We start from the raw sequence: 14,519 nt of genomic DNA, 5'->3' as shown, positions 1-14,519 counted from the left end.
AAGGATGGCTTTTCCCATTATGGATCACACCTAAGTGAATGCTAACAAGAGCCTTGGAAGTGCTGTATTGTTACATTGTGCTCATGGGCACTCTGTGCCCCCTTCCCTGGGACCCTGTAACTCTGATCAAGATAACCCTGGACCCCTCCTTCCTGCCCCAACGGGGTTGGCGGAGAGCCAGGGAAGCCCACCCTGTCAAAGTCTAGATAAACCCCTGACATTTCCTGCTCTTCCTCTTTTGCCCCGCTCTCCACTTGGACATCACAGAATAAAGAGAGCTGAACCAACATACATTGAGGTAAGAGCCTCTTTTGGAAATCTTTGCTATCTCCTGATATTCCTCCCCTCACAGCCTCAAATCTCTGGGCTAGCCTGATTATTCAGGCGGCTGAGAGGAGGGAAAACATCAGTGTCTGCAGAGCCAGACCAAGTCCCCATTGTGCCATTACAAGGTAGGTCATTGGTGCTGTCTCCTGGTGATTGGAGACAGAGATGGAGTGAGGTACTGAAGGTGACTAGAGCTATCTGGCACACTGAATGACAGAAAAGCAGCCTAGGGATCTGCCTGAGCCCAGGGCCCACCCCAGCCACACTAATGACCATTTTCAGTTATTCCAACAGATGCAAAGTGATCTGCCTAAATCCAAGACCGTTGCAGAAGTGGTGTTAAAGCTGAGGTGACCTTATTTTCTCCAGCACAACCAGCACACAAAAAGGCATATGCCACAAACACATATCCCAAGTTTCCTGGAAGTTCACAATTCAGTGACAGTATGAGAGGAGAGTCTGCACAGGATGCACTGGTAAGAAAGTCATAAGCATCTCCTCCAGGAATATTTGCATCAGGGCTCCTGCCTGGAAGGTCAACAGCTGCTGTTTTCTCTGCACCAAATCTATCTGCCACAGAAGCTCCTCTGTTTTTCACAGAGAGACAGAAGACACCTAAACTGCTCTCCTGCAGGCTATACCAGCATATTTAGGCAGTTCAGAAGGCAATAATGTCTCTCCTGCCAAGACCATGCCTCAGAAATACTTCATGGATTCTGGATGTCTCATAATGAGAGACAGAGATTCAAAATCTGATGCTGGAGATAAATTGTACAACCTCCTCTAATACTTGCATTCCTAAAAGCTTGAGAAATGTAGAAAAACATTGTAGAAGACAAGCAGTGCAAAACAAAATAGGAATTTTAATGTGTTTATTTTTACTATTAGAAGTAATATACAGCAGGAAAAAACTAAGGGAGGATGTGAGACAAAATGTTTGACAGTGATAGTTCACATCACCAGTCACATTAGGAAAACAGAAGTTCTGCATCTCAGGCCTTTCACTATAGCTCACTCTGGGTACATGATTCATTCAAAGTGTAACTGAAGCCATGTAGTTGCATGGGAACTTGAAGGACAACTTCCCAAACTGCCAACCTTTCAACTCAAACTAGAATCTGAGGCAACAATCAGTCAAGTGCTTCTCTTACCACATCGAGCAACAGTGCAATTAGACTGGGACAAGATCACAGGAAAGAGGCAATGTGTCGATTTTGTTTAGCAGAACATTTGCATCTTTAAAATCTGGCATTTTTTTCCCCCCCGGTCAATATTTTACAAATAGGAGAAAAAACAGAAAAAAACCCCTACTAATTTAAGATTTTTTTTCCCCCAAAGACTAGAATAGTTCAGGTTTTACTTTGTTCAGCAAAATTCTGTTGGTAATCATAGTAGGCAACAGGAAATGTAAATGCAGTAAGGGAGGAGAGGTTGCTAACATCCCCTTAGGAGAGGGTGGGTGCAGGGTCCTTACTACTCTTCCTTGTTTTCTCAAGGCCTCCACAGGACAGAAGTCCAAAGCAGCACCCAGACCGCACACTTCAACACCTCCCCAGTATGTGTGTCACAGATTCTTCTCTGCTTCAGGATGGTGAATTTGGAGTGGTCACAACTATTGCACAACACAATAGTATAAAATTGATGCCCTAATCCACAGTATGTGGAGAGAACTGTGTTTAAGAATTGATTTCTTTCAAATATCAAAATGCGAGTCATACCAGTAACATGTGTCTCAAAAGAAAACTCCCACTGAATGACCTGGTTTGCACATCTCATAATGATGTTTTCATATGTTCTTATTTAAATTCTGCACAGATAAGCTAGCCAGATGTATTCCACTTACCAAACCCTACAAAGGCTCCTGTACATTATTCCGTTTACCAAACCCTACAAAAGCTCCTGTACTGTTGTGTTGTTTATAAAAGTGGTTTTTTAAGTTATCTCACTAACACAAAATGTACAATGTTCTACAGTTAATCACTGTAGAACCAACTATGCCATCACAGCCTGACATCAGTGAAGACAGCCATCAAGAAGTGAACACAGATCATAAAATCCTATCTACCTGTCCTTCTTCTGTACTAGTACTAGTGACAAAAGAAAAAGGGACAGGAGTAAGCCACCATAAGTTTACTGGAATATCATGCTGGATGATAAACACTCTTTTAGAAAACACACAACCTGGCTTGTATGAAATGCCAACCTGTTGTGACAGATATTCACTTTTCAGCCCTGCTCATATGCATTACAACAAATTACTGCATTTCAAATATTCACTGTACAACTCAAAAAACGATCTGGCTTCCATCAGTAAGGATGGCAATTCCATTCTGCAGTGTTTCACTTTCACACATGAAAGGGCTTTATTTTCTGATTACAAATAAGCTAAATGCTAGAACATCAGTAAAAACACCTTCAGTGAAGATGGTGGGTACAATTATTTGCCATCAATCAGTTAAACTCTCATTTTGATAAGACAGCCAGGGAAGAGGAAAAAAGAAACACCCCCCACCAAAAAAAAAAACAAAAAAAAAAACAAAAAAACTCCAAGAAAGAAAGAAGTCAAGCCCTCAAACACTAGCCACATTCAAGACAAGGGAGGAACTGAATTCTCTAGAGAGATGCTTCACTGGAGGCTGTATGGCTACAGAGAGGATGGGCATTGATCAGGCTGAGCTGTGAGTAAGCACAGAATGGGAGAACAGATTCAGAGTAAGAGAAAAACACAGAATCCAACTGTGAAAGCATCAGGAAGACAAGGACTATTGAGGAAGTGATGCAGCCCTGAATGAAAGCAAAGAAGTTTTCTTGTGCTGAATGTTGGCTTAGGAGCACTGTGAGAGAAAGTAATCTTCTGTTCAAGCCTTCTCTGTATATCCATGTAGCTAACAACTATTTACATAAAAATAATATTTCTGTAATTGTATTTCTATGTGACATTTTTTATAACTTCTAATCTGTATCAGCAGCACCCTTCCAATGAAGAGTTTAAAAAGGGATTTTTGTTATAAAGGAGATCCTTCTTTACTGTTATAGATAAAGGCAACAGTAAAATGTGAAGTTGTCTCCCAGTTTAAGGAAACCCTACTTGATTATTTAATGCCAGACAAAATGCAGTACTCTAGAGGTGATAGAACAATGAACAAGTTTGCCCTAGCAGAAAATTATTTTGATGATCCAACCAGTCTTTCCTCATTTCCAGTGTCTGAAGAGTCAAATGCAACTTAATGTGATGCCAGGACACTGCAATCCTTCAGGGCAACACATAAATATCATGTTTGTTGTCACTCTATTTTAGACAGACTAAATATAGGCCCATTAGACATGATGGTTCTGTTCCTTTAGCATGGCTACTCTTGTTTCAAGAGAATGAAAAAACAGCCCTAGGGAAAAAAAAAAAAAAAAGCTTGTGTAAAGATTGAATTTAAAGGTACCCAGTATTTTACATAATATTACCAAAAATATAACTGAAGTAGAAAAAAAGTTCCTGACAAGTCAAGTTCATACACAATACAAAAGAGTATGTTTGCATTAGTACTGTCTAATGCATTTGTGCCTAACTGTATTTGTTTAATAGTCAAAACATAAGAATGCACAGTATACTAGCAAGACGTAGAACAGAGGGTATGAGAAAATCCTTCACTTTTTGTTGTTTGGTTTTATTGAGGTTTTGGGCTGTTTTGTGTTTACTAACACACACTAATAAGTGGTACTCTATGGTAGCACCCTGATGATAGTGCCTGTGAGACAGCAGGCTACCTTGTGCATTCCCAAAGAGGAATCCAAGACATGCCAAGGTGAGATCTTTGAAGTGATGCAGAGGTACATGGTGTGAGTGATGCAGGCCCCTCTTGCACATGGAGGCAGAAGGCACTCGTATTTTATTATACTCAGTATGTTGCTGAGGAAGCTCCAACAAGGAGACAATGCAAGTCTGATACCAACTGCAGGAAGAAGAACTGGTTGCACCTCATGCTAGAGGACATCAAATAATTAATACCAATGTTATTGCATGGCTTCCATGAGATCATCTTTTAATGATCAGCTCCAAGCACATTCACATCAATAGCCTGGATTGGATACAGGGAGAATCAGCAAACTTTTCTAGGAAAAAAAGGGTTGAATGCTGGTGTTCAAGCTCTGAGCCTGCATCTACTGTGGTAAACTAATATAGCTGCCTCCATTCACAGAGACTGGACAATTCAATTGCAGAGGTCAGAGATGTGTAATTTGGGAGAGGAAAGCCCAGATCTGCCAAATCTATTCTACTTCAGTCTTATCCTCTTCAGTGACACTTGAGATTCTGGCTGTGAATGCCCCCAAAGTAATCCGTGCACCTATCAACTGAGATCTCATTCCTCATGCAAAACTTATGTACTGGATAATTTAGGATAAATCTGGGAGTGTGCACCTGATGTTTCCACCATGTATAATTTTTCTATACAGAATATAAGTTGTAGCCAGGTAAATACTTGAGCTGTGATGAATTTGAAACAACCTATCAAGGACCAGAGAGAAAGGAGAATTTCTGTTGGCAAGTTTCTGTCATTAGGAGCAGCTGGCAACTAAACAGCAACTAATCATTAAACTTCATAGGCCAAATTCTTCCTTACAGCTATTCAACTGAAACTGCTCCATTAGAAAATAAACAGGCCTTGTGCTGCAGAGCTTGACCAGCTCTAATTTCAGTTTTGCAGCTAGTAGTACTTTTCAAAAATGCTTAGTAGATTTTTTTTCATGCATTTCCATCACCCACACAACTACAAAACCACCATGAAGTTCTGCAAAATAGTACCTTCTGTTCACCAGAGTCTCTGATTCAGATAGCAAAATTACTGTATCATATAGCTACCCCCTATTTCAAAAGTAAATTGAAGGTAATCCTTTCATTTCATTTCACAGCTGGCAAACCCAAGAGCCCACAGAGAGAACTGGTTTCTATAAATATTCATGTCTCTAAATGCCAACTAAAACTTGGCCTAAAAGAGCATAATGAATTAAGGAACAGCTCAGCAAAAAGACATCCTTTCTATCTAGTTCACCAGCAGGTCTACTGGCCCTTGGACCAGGAGTTCCACTTTGGCTCTCAGCTCTGGAGCACACTGTCTGCTCCTTGAATATCAGCATAGTTTTTAACTACCAAAGCACCTCTGTAGAATCCTGGAGCACACTGGTCAGTTCTGCCCTCTGTTTCAAGCAGAAGCAGTTGTGCTGAGACATTTAGTTCAGTTACCTTGAGAAAGCAAGATGAATCACACCTCCTTTAACTCCACACACCCAGCAGGCATCTGAGACAGTCACCTGATGCTCTGCTTATAGTCAGTACAAGGAGCACAATACCTCCAGAGGGTCCTTTGCCTGATCTATTTTCAAATGAGGCGAATCCCCCTGCAAGAAGAGTATGGTAACTAACTTAGACTTGCATGTCTTTTTCACATCTAAGGGCGTAAACTTCAAGGAAGTCTTACACACATTGCTAAACATTTCACTGCAGCTGACTGACAAACCTTTATATATCACTGCTGTAAAATTATTTTCAGTGTAATGGGAAATACTACCTGTCAAAAAAGCACCCAAAATCTGAAGGATTTTCAGGGTTGATCACAGCAAAAACTCTTTAATTTTATGGTTTCCCTTCAGAAATTGTATCTCTATAGAACTGATGTATAAGAAAGCTATACATTCCAATAATCTACTTAAGGTTATTTTCTATTTAAAAAGCACTGTTTGTTTCTATGTTTCTCTAAGGAACACATTGTTCTGGCATTGATGTCTGCTATTAACTCTTTTAGCATTGTTCTATAATGTTTATTCTTTTTCTTGTATTTTTTCTTCTGTCAATATATAATAATGATAATGCTAAATTTGAAAATGGGTTGCCAAGTTGGTCAAGAGATTATAGCCTAAGTTTACACTAGTAAACAGCATAAAACCTTACCAGTAGGAGCTGAGTGGTAGAGTGAAATACTTAGCATTAAGGGCACAACTTTCACAGTACCTTTCTTGTGGTTTTTACTTACAATTATCTCCAAAATGATCCTGTAGACTGACTTTGCACTCAGAGTACATTAAATGAGCTCCTCCTTCTGCTCAGTTTTATCCCAAACAGAATCAGTTTGTGTGCATCTTTTTTAGATGTAGAAATGCAGGACATTAATTTTAAAAGTGCATTCCTGCTCAAAACAATGTGCTCACGTATTTTAAGCTACAGAAAAGAAATCTGGAACACTGATGTATGTTCCTTGGTATTGCCATAGGACTGCATCTTCTAAATTTTTTCAGTCACAGTTTCTGAAATTTTACTCCCCTTTCAGTTTAGAAAAAAATGGGATGTTTCACACCCTTCACCTTATTTGAACATTTAAAAGACAATGAAAATTGATGGCAGAAGTCAATAGGGGATACATAATCCCTTCCTGGGAAGCAGTCTCACCCACACCGACACCTGTAGATGGATTTCTGGCCCTGTTTAAGATCCTGGTAGAACTTTCACCACCTACAAGGAGCAAAGATTTAATCCCTGAAGTTTCCAGATATACAAGTGAGTTGTAAAGCTTCTAATTTCCTAGGTCTCAAATTCTTGTGGTCATAATTACAGCTATAGTCTTGAAGACAGCACATGCTCATACCCAACACATACAATGACAGGCATTCCTTCCTTGAGGTTAACTACCTGTGAAGTTATTACATCCATTAGTAGATTTCACAATCCTGTAAGAAAACGTCCGTGATGATGGACTCCAAAGAAATGTGCTAAAACATCTGAGGACAAAATAATCTGGTTTTGCAGTTGAATACTTTCTTTTTTCTTTTTTTTCTTTCTTTTTTTTTTTTTTTGTAATGCAACTAATAGTTCAGGCAAATTAGCCAATAATTGTCTTTTGAAGGTTGTCCTTTCCTAGCTGACCTGTGGAGTGAGTTTAAGTGATTGTCTTAGATAAACACAACTTTCAGATGGCAAAGATTGTGTTAGAAGACTGCCACCACAAGAATCCTTATAGTTCTATAGCTTAGTTCCTAATGTCTTTTTGGTTTTCTGGCTTCCAAAGAGAAAGCTGATGGTGTTAATAGAACTCCAAAACTGGTTCTGTGAGCTTACTGCACAAAGTCTCAGTGCAATACCTGGGTTAAAGGCTGCATGAAGAAAGGGTACTACCAGGAGCCAAGTGTCAGAGCAGGAGAATCCACAAGCCATGACCTTACAGCTGATGCCAGCTTGGAAACTGTCTCACTGACTGGAAAAGTCACTGCTTCAGGGGCAACAGAAGCCTTGCAGAGCAAAACATCTTGAGAGGTTTGTAACACACTTAGATACCACTTCTCATCTTCACTTGCTGATGCCAGACTTGAGATAGCTGAAAATTACAGACTCTACAAACATGATGTATTTAGCCCACTCACAGTATGGTTTTAACCCACACACAGTCTGGGTTTCTCAACCAGGGAACTGTACCAGCTGCTAGTTCTTAACAAGATAGGTGGCAAGGCAGCACAAACAAGGACTCAACACAGGGAATTGGCCACTACTGAGATGTAGCTGTTAGCTTTTTACCTTGCATCCCTTGGACTGTAATCTAAACCAACCACACAGAGTATTAATTATGCCACTGATGTAGTGAGGGATACAAGGAACTCAAGGAAAGCTATGCAGCTAAAGACCAACATATGCTGTTCTGTCCTTAATGATAACGGAAGACACAAATTATAAGAACGTACAACTAGTCAGAACTGAGATTCACTGCATCCTGTGAGAGAAAAAAATATCTGACCCTTTTCTCTTACTGCAAAGTTTAATGGCCATGCTCCTGATGACACTGATATTTTAAAAATAATTTAAAAGCCAAAACTATGAAGAGCAGAGATCGCTAAAGTTGCCAGCTGTAATCCTATATATAAGGAAACCTGTATGTTAGATCTGCTAGGCAGTTACTATTGCTCACTTTGTACTTTAAAGCATCATAGAAATATAATGAAAAGCCATTAATAATATATAGAAAAGGTCAAAGATTTACCTGAAAAAAAAGCATGACATAACAAAGTAATTCATAGTGAACATTGCTTTAAATTATAATCAATCAAATCTGAAAATTCTCAGAGAAGAGACAACTTAGCCATTAGGAAAATAAGTATTTAGGAAAGTCCAATGTGTTGCATAATCCCACATAATACATCTCATAGAGATGTGGGAAACTGCTTTTTAAGCTTTCTGGTGACAACACAAACTTTATTAAAATAAGCCTGTTTATCTGGACAATATTAAGGCAAAGTCCAGATCTCACTTGTCTGTGTAATGTAAGGTATGCTTTCATCACCTTGGCAGAGAAAAGAAAAAACAAAATCAGTCACATGCCAGAATTAGCGAACACGATCATTTTCCAAGCAACCTGTAGTCTGAAGTTTACTTGTCCAGACTAGTAATTTGCAAAATACACGTTTCACAGAAGACAAGAATGATTCATATCTGATTCACAAGTAAAGAAATGCCAATGTTTGCCAAATTTTTGCCTTGACAATAGCAAAAGTGCCCTCAAACCACTACTGCAAAATTATCCTAAGGGTATTTCCCAGCAAAAGGCAGAACTAAAGTATGAGAAGACTGGAGCTACGATCTAGTCATAACCCGATCTAGTCAAGCAGTTGAGCAATTTTAAAACTTTTTGTCTCTAGAAACCTTAAGTCTCTAAAAGATTAAGCTATGGGAATGAAAGAATCAGAAAAGTTGAGGCTGATTACAACAAATTAATCCACAAAACAATTAAGAAAAATCAACAGAGAAGAGATGCAGCGCAGGAAGAATATTTAACACATGCACTAAACAAATGAGCAGAGAAAAGGCTGTCTGATCGTATATCAACACAAAAATCCACTTTGCGTGGAAATATGTAATTTGAGCATTTTAAACCTACAATTTACAGCGTATTCAAAAGCGCCGACGGAAAGATGAGCGAGCGATATTTGTTTGCCTTGCAATATCTGAAGCGCAGAAAAGCGTTTCAAAAGCAGCACAATTCAGCGGACTCAAGCAAGAAAAGAGCCCAAACCATGAGTAATTCCACAGAGCAGCTGAGGGGTAGGTGGATACGAGCAGCTTCCCCGCGCTGCTGCTAATGAGCATTAACCCCTCCGCAGCCCCGAGCCGCTCGCAGGCGCACAGCCGCGCATGCCGAGGGGTGCTGGGCTGCCCCAAGCCTCCGCGGGCCCCGGGCACCGAGGGGAACGGGTCCCACTCGGTACAGCGGGCCCGGCCGGGCAAAGGGCCGGAGCGCGGCGGGCACCGAGGGGCGGCCGGCGGCCGCAGCTCCGCCAGCAGGGCCACCTGCCTTCCCTCAGGCTCCCCGGCTCCGGTTTCTGGCGTGCTCCGCCCGCCCCGAGCCGCGGGCCCCCTTCCTCGAGGCTCCGAAGGCAGAGCCCCCTCCTCCCCGCGGGCCGCGGTCGCCCGGCCCCGGCACCCACCGCCGGCCCCCCGCGCACCCACCGCCGGCCCCGGCACCCACCGCCGGCCCCCCGCGCACCCACCGCCGGCCCCCCGCGCACCCACCGCCGGCCCGGCACCCACCGCCGGCCCGGCACCCACCGCCAACCCTGCGCACCCACCGCCGGCCCCGGCACCCACCGCCAACCCTGCGCACCCACCGCCGGCCCGGCACCCACCGCCAACCCTGCGCACCCACCGCCGGCCCCCCGCGCACCCACCGCCGGCCCGGCACCCACCGCCGGCCCCCCGCGCACCCACCGCCGGCCCCCCGCGCACCCACCGCCGGCCCCGGCACCCACCGCCAACCCTGCGCACCCACCGCCAACCCCGCGCACCCACCGCCGGCCCCCCGCGCACCCACCGCCGGCCCGGCACCCACCGCCAACCCTGCGCACCCACCGCCGGCCCCGGCACCCACCGCCAACCCTGCGCACCCACCGCCGGCCCGGCACCCACCGCCAACCCTGCGCACCCACCGCCGGCCCCCCGCGCACCCACCGCCGGCCCCGGCACCCACCGCCGGCCCCCCGCGCACCCACCGCCGGCCCCCCGCGCACCCACCGCCGGCCGCGCTGCTCCGCGGGCGCTGCGCCCGCGCTCCCGGCGCGATCGCCTCCGGCCGGCCCGGCCCGCCCGCGCCGCCGCCATTGGGCGCTCCCCGGCGGCCAAGGCGCCGCATTGGCCGGGCCCGCCCGCCCCGCCCCGAGCGGAGCCGCCCCCGGCCCCGCTGCTCCCCCCCGGGCCCGCTGCTCTCCCCCCCGGGCCCCGCTGCTCCCCCCCGGCCCCGCTGCTCCCCCCCGGGCTGGTCCCGCTGCTCCCCCCCCCCCGGCCCCGCTGCTCCCAGCATTGATCCCGTCCCATTTGCTTAGGGCCCGCTTCTAAGTGCGATTCAAAGGCAACGGACTTTGCCGCCTCTGTTCACCCACGGACAAAAATAAATATCAATGTACAGATAACAATCGATAATGCAAACAAAATATCCTTCCGTTCGGGGTTATTCAACAGGCGTGCTTAAATATAGCGCTATTTATTTGTAACTGGTGAGTTCGTGTACACACCTTTAACACCAATTAACAGGCACCTCACTTCTTTTTTTGGGTCCTCATGAATTTTGTGGATTATGGATTAAGCAGGTATAAATTAATAGAATGTCTATGAACCAAATTGTGCTTAGGCTGTTGAACTGTAAGAGTATTACAAACCTAATAAAATAAATTTCATGGTAATAGTAATCTTATTTCTGCCTTTAAATAGTTCAGAGAGCAATTTGCATATGAAAATGTCTTTATGGTGAAATTAACTTCTAATCCCAGTACATTTCCAACGCTCCAGCTGAAAGGAAGTTTATGCAAAATGAATATGTACATCGTTAGCTCAAACATGAGTACAGATATGTACATTTACAGCCATTACCAGACTCAAAGAATACCTCTGGAGAGCTGAGGGAGTAGCAAGTCACCAAAGAGCTTCCTAGAAAATTCAACCTTGCAAGCTCAGAAATGTTATTGACCATTTGCAATAAACATGGTAATAAAAGCCTTAATTAGTAATGGAGACTGACTGTAAAAAGGAAAACAAAAAGAAGGTTGCAGTTTTATTCTTCTCTGGGTGAACTAAGAGTTTTAAAACGTGCAAAACCACGGGGAAATCTCAAATGCAAAGTGCAAGATAACTATGTAATTACAACTGATGTTACACTCAGCAGCTTAGCATGTCTGGCTCGCCCGATTGTTTCCAAGGGGCTTTCAAAGGGGGTCCTGGTGCAGAGCAGTGTGCGGACAAACATTACAGAGAACACTCGAACCGAAGCCCAAGGCCCCCGTGGCACAAGCGGGGGACATCGCGTGTCCCGAAGCACCGACACGAGTGCCAGCTAGAGGTGGCTGCGGGAAAAGAGCACGCAACTCGCACATTCCCCAAACGGGACTTGCGGATTCTCTTACCCAGCAGTAGAAGATGTTGATTGCCCAGACAAAGCCAGTCACCTGGAAGATGTTTAGTTGAATAATCTGCCCATGGGCCCAAATGGGTTTAGTCTGGCTCTCAGACTCATTTACATGTGTACAGGGTAAATTCAACAAGGACGTAGATAGTTCTACTCAGGTACAACTGGTGTCTTTGTTTTATGAGCCAAAAGAACTACAGATTAGTTTTCTAATTGTTTCTCTTTATCTTCGCCATCTTTAATAAACCCAGGATCCAGAATTACATTATTGACCTCTGGTGTACTGTACTATGAAAGATCCTGGCTAGAAAGAGACTTGAAGGCCATCAATCCTTCCCTGGTTTTAGTCAAATTCTGAACCCCATTTCTTTTTTTACTTTTTCATCTTCTTTGTTTTCTGAAGAAAAGTAAAAGCTATTACATAGTAACTTTTCACAACAGTATTTGAACTTATAGTCACAAAGGCTTGTGACAGCTACAAATGCTGTCACAGTGCAACAGCTGCAGTTGGCTGCTGTATCTCTCATTGCTAAAGCACAAAGCATGAAATGTCATCAATCAGGTTACAATCACCAGAAATATATTTTCCATCTTTTCTTTCTTTTCACTCCAGAGCATATTTACTAACAGCCTTTAGATCAGCCTTTAAGGGCTGAGGAGAGGGATGTTTCCTCATTTAAGATATCATTAAAGGAAAAGAGCTTGCATAGAATATATTGCTTTTTAAGCACTTCTCCTCTTCTGTGCAGATTACCAGGCTTAAATTTGCTCTAGGATCAATTACATTTTCTGGTATTAGGTAAATTGAAGTTCCTGTATTAAGCATCCTTTTAAAAAGGAGGAGTAGGACAGAGGTGGGGTAAGAGCAAAAACATGTTACAACATTTGATTCTCTTACACTATTTATTCCAAATTACAACATCCTTACCACAACATCACACAACTCTGTTTACTATTGCCATTCTGTTTGGACTTGCAAGAAATTTTTGCTTTATATTTCTGAAGTTCTTTTACTAGTAAGATCTGGAATGGAAGGAGTAGCAGGTAACAAACCTGATAGAGGTTCTTATATTTTCTTGAGTTTTCTCAGAATCAAAGCCACAGAAAACACTTTTGGTCAGCCCTGCAGTGATCAGGCAGTTAAGCTTGATGGTCACTACAGATCCTTTTTTGATTTGATGGTCATTACAGGTCCACTGAAATATTCTATTACATCAGAACATCAAACCCAAAATTATTCTATTTAAATAAGTATATTCAATTTCTGGTTGAACATTTGTGTTCCTACAATTGAAAGAGAAGTTAGAATATACTTGAGCATTTATCACCACCAAAGTAAAGACATAGGGGAAATAAAAAAAGTTAAAAAAAAAAAAAAATCAAACCTACTCCAGAGAGTCTGATTTTCCTACTTGAAATAGTTTGGGTTTGAAGAATAAAGATTATATTCTTCCATTTTCTAGAATATGACAATATTAACCCTAAAAAATATAGCATTCTAGTATTAATATTCTGACTGATGTAGAAGATGTATTTACGATATGACTTTACTGGGTTAGACCATGTGAAATCATAACTATAAACACATGTACTGAGTAACTAAAAGCTAGAATGATCCCAATTCTAATTTATTTTGAATATACACATAACCTGACTTTTTGTTCTTTCAACTTGACAGCTAGAGTTTTTAATGTTAATATTTCATTATAAAGATATTAATAATTCATTATATCCTGGAAAATGCTGCTATTTTATTCCAATACAAAACCATGATTCTCATGCAAGCTTTACTGCAAATTTAATTAAATTTGTCAGTTAACAGAATTCAATATATTTCATCATATTAAATGAGGCAGTGTGACTTAATCCTTAGTTGTGTGCCAACAGAGGCTCCACTCAGAAGTGTACAGAAGAACTTTGAGATTTTCTTTACCTTTTTTCTTTACCTTCCACAGTTAAGTCTGTACTTCATATTTCTTTATACTGTATCACAAAGTAGTCTCACAGAAGTGCTACTTCTCAGCCAGTGAGCTGATATTGACACACAGAGCAGTAAAAGAAAAAAAAACGTGTGGTGCCAAAAGATTGTTTGCTTAGCTCCCTTACCTCAGACCGTGTGCACACACCTGTGTGGTCTTTGCTCCAGCTGCCACAGCCCAGTCTGGAAGATCACATCCTTCAGGAGAGATTTAACTGCACATCTCAGTAATGGCAAGATTAGATTTAAACAAATATTGCTGGGACAAACGCACTATTTCCAGCATGGCAGACCATCACCTTCACCTCCCCTTCACAAGCAATATTTTTCTCACAGAAGGGCATTTCTCAATGACCAGACACCCTTGTTTTGCCATCTAGCAGCAAACCAAATTACCAGCATCTGCAGAGCTTGTTCTGCTGCAATCTGAGCAACTGAAGAGTTTGTAGAATAGCAGTGCCTGGAGTGCAGTGGCTAGTGGAGAAATTTGGAAGCATCAAATTCTCAATATAAGCATAGAGAGAGCTAAAGGCTCATCAAACATACTAATTTTATGTGTTTTGAAAACTTTATTTTCTGTAGCTGCAAGGAAGTCTTTATGATTTGACATTTAGAAATCCCAAGGAGACAGTGGAAATTAATATTTTATGCCCTGTGTTTAAATAACGAAGAGTATTTTAAAATGACAGAATACCGTTTGTTCTAGCACCTTTCACAGTGCCAAATGAGATTAATGAGACACTAGATCTGAAATCTTAAAGGGGTTTATTTTTAGTTCACTTTTCTAATAATTT

At 42.5% G+C, this 14,519-nt stretch overlaps 1 protein-coding gene across 6 annotated transcripts in view; it reads right to left on the bottom strand.

Moving 5' to 3' along the window:
* STON2 (stonin 2) overlaps nt 1-10,436 on the bottom strand; it is a 68,147-nt gene extending 57,711 nt beyond the window's left edge. The window contains exon 1 of one of the 6 annotated variants that reach the window (XM_077784007.1): nt 10,364-10,436. The gene's annotated coding sequence lies outside the window, so the exon portion shown is untranslated. Of the gene's footprint in view, nt 1-9,233; nt 9,534-9,780; nt 9,804-9,901; nt 9,930-10,337 lie in introns of those variants that run through there. The other 5 variants (XM_077784010.1, XM_077784011.1, XM_077784009.1 and 2 more) reach the window with 5 other exon arrangements.
* Between the last annotated feature and the right edge of the window lie 4,083 nt (nt 10,437-14,519).

Source organism: Lonchura striata, chromosome 6 (genome assembly GCF_046129695.1).
Source record: "Lonchura striata isolate bLonStr1 chromosome 6, bLonStr1.mat, whole genome shotgun sequence".
NCBI lineage: Eukaryota > Metazoa > Chordata > Aves > Passeriformes > Estrildidae > Lonchura > Lonchura striata.
The sequence above is the reverse complement of the archived record's forward strand: the minus strand, read 5'-3'. Positions and strand labels throughout refer to the sequence as shown.